Source organism: Terrapene carolina, unplaced genomic scaffold (assembly GCF_002925995.2).
Source record: "Terrapene carolina triunguis isolate 2854851 unplaced genomic scaffold, T_m_triunguis-2.0 Scaffold69, whole genome shotgun sequence".
Lineage (NCBI taxonomy): Eukaryota > Metazoa > Chordata > Testudines > Emydidae > Terrapene > Terrapene triunguis.
In genome coordinates this window covers 10,050,952-10,056,951 of record NW_020664420.1, presented here as the reverse complement: position 1 = coordinate 10,056,951, position 6,000 = coordinate 10,050,952, and the positions used below count along the sequence as shown (strand labels likewise).

Here is a 6,000-nt window from a genome sequence, read left to right as displayed (position 1 = left end):
CTATGCTCACTGTCTCCTTCAGGCTTTTAGGTAGGGAGTGGTGTGCTTAAGACTGGGAAATCTCAAAAACTGGTGTTGTAATTGGGTGCTTTTTTTTTTTCTCTCCTGGAGTTGGAGAACATCCTGGGATATATTTTCATTTCCACTTTTAATTTATGGCAAAGGCACCTAGAGTCATGGCTAGGCAATTTTTTAGTAAATATATTCTATAGATCTAAATAAATAAAAGTACATAGACTGCTGAAAGGATTAAAACTCTGCAAATATATTCAGAACAGAATTAGGAGAGAGACCAACTGATTTATTACAGATATACAGACACTATCCAAATATACAATACACCTCTACCCCGTTATAACGCGACCCGATATAACATGAATTCGGATATAACACAGTAAAGTAGTACTCCGGGGGGGCGGGGCTGTGCACGCCGGTGGATCAAAGCAAGTTCGATATAACGTGATTTCACCTATAACACGGTAAGATTTTTTGGCTCCCGAGGACAGCGTTATATCGAGGTAGAGGTGTAGTTACTCCTATGCAACTAAATCTCTCCCCAGGAGTATCTGGAGTGAACTGCTAATTACACCTAATTATTCCTATTGGACTTGCTTCCTGTTTTCTTACAAAACCTTTTACTGTATATTCATTCCTGCCGACACTGAATATTCAATATTTTGGCACTCTAGGCCCTTTGTTCATGGTCTCATGCAGCACTTGCTTACAGGCTCTCACTTAACATGTCCTCCCTACTCGTCTTCTTTCTCCTCCTCATCGGGGTCAGGCATTCTGCATGTGTGGAGGGAGCACCCCTCAAGGCTGCAATAGTAGCAGCTGCTGATAAAAACCAGACAGATGTATCATTGGATTTAGTCACAATGGAAGGGAAGTTTCAAAACTCCCTTATCTAATTCCCACAAAAACTTTTAATAAGACATACTGACACTTCAGCTTTGGAGCACCTCTGCACAGCAGTGCTCTCCAGCCCCAGCCATAGTGAGTATGGCTGGCCAGGGGCAAGGAATTTCAGTTGCATGAAACAATAAAAGTTCGGTCCCTTTTTCATGGGCACTAGTATAGGGCAATGACACTGAATACTGGTACCATTTTCCACAGGCTGTGGTATTTTTAGCTGATATGTCACTCCCGAGGGTAACAAAGGTACACATAACATAGCTGCTACTGGAGTCCCAAATCCACCCAGAGCCATATGCTGCTAGCCTGTTTACTGCAATGGTGCCAGGTGAACTCATTGCAGAGTGGCATGGGAAAGCATCCTACCACAAAGGAAGAAATAAGACAGCCTTCGCTAGAAACCTTAGAGTATGAACTGCAGAGCAACACCATGAAAGTTTCATCGAGATAGCCCAGGAGGATTCAAGAGACATCTCTATGTTCATAAACAAACTGCTCTGAACCCCTGTCCCCCACTTAATCCAACAGGGGAATGAAAAGCAGATGCCAACTCTACCTCTGTTTGTTGTACCACTACCTCCTCTTGTAGGAGTAAGACTGTGACAAGTCCATACCTGTGTCTGGTTAAATTTGGGATAGGATGGGCACCATCTTTAAATTTAAACACTGTAAGGAAAAATGCATGCATACACTTACCCATGGTCCCTTCCCCTCCATCGGGGTTATCCGTGCTTGGCTAGGGAAACTGGGTAGACTGTGGCAAAGTGTCAAACAGATCCTGACTTGTGGCATGGCTCGAACTCCCTGCCATGTCTTGCCCCCTCATCCTCTTCCTCCTTGCTGTTCACAGCAGCGAGTCTGTTGTCTTATCCATGGTGGTCAGCAGTGTGCTGGTTGGGTCTCCACCAAGTATGACATGCAAGTCACTGTAAAAGTGGCAAGTCTGTGGCTCAGCCCCCAGCTCGATTTTGCACTCACTGCCTTTGTGGTATGCCTGGCATAGTTCCTTCACTTTCATGCTGCAATGCTGCTGCTACCTGTCATACCCTTTTCCTGCATTTCCTGTGCAATCTGTTAGTAGATATCCACATTTCTACTGCTGATCCATAGCTCTGATTGCACAGCTTCTTCTCCCCACAGGGCCATGAGAACCAATACTTCTTGCCTGCTCCAGCCAGGAGTGTCTCTAGTACATGGAGCTGGCATAGTTGCACACAACAAGGGAGCACCGCTAGGTGTGCTTGCCAAGCTGGGCAATCAGGAAAAGGCATTTCAAAAATGTGTGGTGGGGTGCCTTTCCGTCTCTGGGACCACTGGGCAGTAGAGTTCACAATTGTGACCAGAGAGGTCACTGTCGCAGGGAATGGGGCATTGTAGGACAGGCACTGGAGGACCGTTCAGGTCGACACAGGTCATACAGTGTCTACACACTTGTACTACATCAACCTCAGTAGGTTGACTTCAGCTCTATGCCGCTTGGGGAGGTGGTTTTACTGCATCGCCGTAACAGGTCACTTATGTTAGGTAGAGACAAATTTAAGTATATAGACATGTACAAATAGGTTGACACAAGGCAATTTATATTGACTTAACTTTGCAGCATATGCCAGGCCTTAGGCTTTGATCTGGCAAGAACTTATACATGTGAGGAAGCCTCACCGGGTTCAGTGGGACTATTCAGATGCATAGTGTTTGGAGGACCAGGGCTTTAGATGTTACTTTTAACAGCAGTGGGGGAGGGGGGAGTCACATTTGCGTCTGGAATATAAATTGATGGGTGCTTTAAGCATAAAGGAGCTTGCAAGCTTTACCAGCTTTACTAGAGGACTTTAGATGCTCTTTGAACCTCACCTATTGGGGTTGTATAGTTTACAAGCTCCCCTGGGTTTTGCTAGTAGAACTTGGAGGCCTAACAATTTCCTCTTGCATCAATTAGCAGCTCTGCAGGAACACAAAAATTTCAATACAGAATCTGTTTCTACATTAAAATCCCTCTACTAATATTTCCTACATTGAAAACCTCCATTATAAATATCAGCTCAGACTCTGATCCTACAAATAGACATGCAGGCAGACTCCTCAATGGTGCTTCTTCACATATGTAAAGTTAAATATGTGCATGTTTGTGAGATCATGGCCTCAGATATTAATTTATGCCCAATCCTGTAATTAGATCCACAGAGAACTCCACTAATGACAAGAGACTTCCCCACACCTGTGGATCTGACTGCTGAATGAGGTCTAAGAACCCAAACCTGAAATGCCATCAGCGAGCACAGAAGTAAATGGCACTGCAGGACCATAGATGTCATGAGCAAAATTTTAAAGGGAAAGGGAAAGTCATCACTGCTACAGCTTCCAGCCTGAGGGAGATGGGGGGACGACACTGTTCCCACACCAGTTTTCAGCCCTCACGTGGAAGAAAGGAAGCAGCATGAAGGAGGAGGAAACAGTTTGAGGATGCTTAGTGCAGCAGGGCTCAGCACTTCCCACTCCTCACCCAGCTGATTGGACTTGGGGTGAGGGGAGCTACAGAGGACCAGAGGTTGGGGGCATACACAGGCTCAGTGGTGGAACCTTGTGGAAGAGATATAAGGGGTGTTTGGGGGCGGGGGGAAGAAGAAGGATATTTTGGAGCTGGACAAAACTCAGCAGCTGGGGGCCAGTAGGCTAGGGGATTAGTGATACTATAACGGTCAGTGCCTCCCCCCCAAAAAACCCCAAAACTTTACTAACAGGGCTTCACACTAGCAGTTCATCTCTGATTAACTCAAAAACTGCTGGAAGGCTTTTGCTCAAACTTTCACAGCTCCAAACGAAAAAAAAATAAATCCCTCAGGTTGATACCCATTATGGATAACTTCATCCTCAAAAGAGACTGTTTTCCAGAAAGCTATGGACATACGGAAATAGAGGAATAAAATAACAGTCCTGGTGAAGTATTTCTTCACACAACACACCATCAACCTGTGGAACTCCTTACCAGAGGATGTTGTGAAGGCCAAGACACTAACAGGGTTCAAAAAAACCAAGGAGTCTGGTGGCACCTTAAAGACTAACAGATTTATTTGGGCATAAGCTTTCGTGGGTAAAAAACCTCACTTCTTCAGATGCATGGAGACTTAAGGTGCCACCGGACTCCCTGTTTTTTGTGTGGATACGGACTAACACGGCTACCCCCTGATACTTGACAGGGTTCAAAAAGAACTAGATAAATTCATGGAGAATAGGTCCATCAATGGCTATTAGCCAAGATGGGCAGAGATGGTGTCCCAAGCCTGTTTGCCAGAAGCTGAGAATGGGCGACAGGGAAAGGATCACTTGATGATTACCTGTTCTGTTCATTCCCTCTGAAGCACCTGGCATTGGCCACTGTTGGGAGACAGGATACTGGGCTAGATGGACCATTGGTCTGACCCAGTATGGCTGCTCTTATGTGTAACTTCAGCTACAACACATACTGCCAAGCTCCAACTATAATATACATCATATGGGTATATGGTATTCCACATACATAAGACATGGCTCCTGACAAGCATATTACCATCTTATATCTGTCTGATGTGCAAATTACAGCTCAGTGAGTGAGCAGAAGGGATTAAAACAGAGGGGCCACAAGTGCAGCTTGAATGGCAGGGAAAGCAACAAGGGAGACAGGGGGAGGGCAGTGTAAAACTGTGAACACCCCCTTCTCCCGCTTTACATTACACCTTCTCCAACCCCTTGGCATGTGATGTACACCAGTGTCGATACTTGTGTGTGACATAACCCTTCTGAACTGGGTCCTATATCGCAGCTGCTGCTAGCCAGGCCCGCCCCCTCCTCCTCAACCTGTCCAGAGCTGGCTTACAAGACAGGCTGGCACAGAGCCCATGGGAAGGACCTTCCCTGGGTCTGCAGGAAGGTCCACAATGTGCAGCAGGAGTCGGACAGCAGGGCAAGGAGGAAGGGGGGGGGGGGCGAGTGGGTGCCTGGCAGAGGGGAGGGATCCGTTGTATTGGGTCCCTTCCCTAGGTAGGTGGAGAGTAGAGATAGGCGCCTCCACCCAGAGCCATGCTCCTAGGCACCACCCTCTTCCTCACCAGGCCCCTCTCGCCCCCCCTCACCAAGACGCCCCCCCCCCCAGCCATACCGGGGACCACCCTTGTTCCCTGCCTGCTCCCCAGGCCCCTCTCGCCCCTCCCAAGGCACCCCCCAAAGCCATGCTGGGGACCAGCCACTTCCCCTGCCTGCTCACCAGGCCCCTCTCAGCCCCCGCCCCACTATCTCCAAGACCCCCCGCCCGTCCCCTCCCCTCAGACTCACCGCGGGAGGCTGGGGCCCGTATGAACCAGGAGTCGCCGGGGGTAGAGGGGGGAGTGCGCGCGCTGTAGCCGTTCAAACCACCCGCGCTCAGCAGCGGCAACTAACGCGAGAAGTCAAGAGACCCTCCACGGTCCTTTCGGGAGCGGCTTCACGGGCATGCGCGGGCAATCTGAGCATGCGCACTACTAGTCGCAGTGAAGCCTGTTGCCGCCTCGCGCGGCTCTAGGCTATCCACGCACCGGTAGCAGTCCTGGCCCTGCCTGAGGCTGCTGCTCCAGGAGCGGGAGGGGCAGGGCTCTGCGGAGCTGGGGCAGTGGGTCTGGGGACTTGAGTTAGGGGGAAGCGGGTCGGTACCCAGTGGGGGGTAAGGGCAGGCGGAGCCCTTGAGGGGACAGAAATCCCCTGAGCTGGATTCGAGGAGGCGGGGGAAGAACAGGAAGGGTCCCCGGATCTGGGTTGTGGGGTCGAGGGGTAGGAACGGGAAGGGTCCCTAGAGCTGGGTTTGGTGGGCCAGGAAGAGGAAGGATCTCCAGATTGGGGGCAGGAGGGATCCCTGGAGGTGGGTTGGGGTGGGGGAAAGGAACATGAAGGGACCCTGGTGCTGGGTTTGGGGGAGGGACAAGAGGTGTTCATGGAGCTGGGTTTTGGGGAGCAACAGGAAGGGTCCCCAGAGCTGGATTGGTGGGGGTGGAAGAAGGACCCTGGGGCAAGAGCAAGGGCCCTGAGGCTGGGTTTAGAGGAGGAAGGGCTTGTGAAGAGAGCAGAGGGGCTTCAAGGGCT

At 49.7% G+C, this 6,000-nt stretch overlaps 1 protein-coding gene across 2 annotated transcripts in view; it reads right to left on the bottom strand.

The window, feature by feature from the left end:
* The window catches only part of SKA1 (spindle and kinetochore associated complex subunit 1), a 39,203-nt gene extending 33,898 nt beyond the window's left edge, over nt 1-5,305 (bottom strand). The window contains exon 1 of one of the 2 annotated variants that reach the window (XM_026649317.1): nt 5,221-5,305. The gene's annotated coding sequence lies outside the window, so the exon portion shown is untranslated. The remainder of the gene's footprint in view (nt 1-5,220) is intronic. The other variant, XM_026649318.1, reaches the window with a different exon arrangement.
* Between the last annotated feature and the right edge of the window lie 695 nt (nt 5,306-6,000).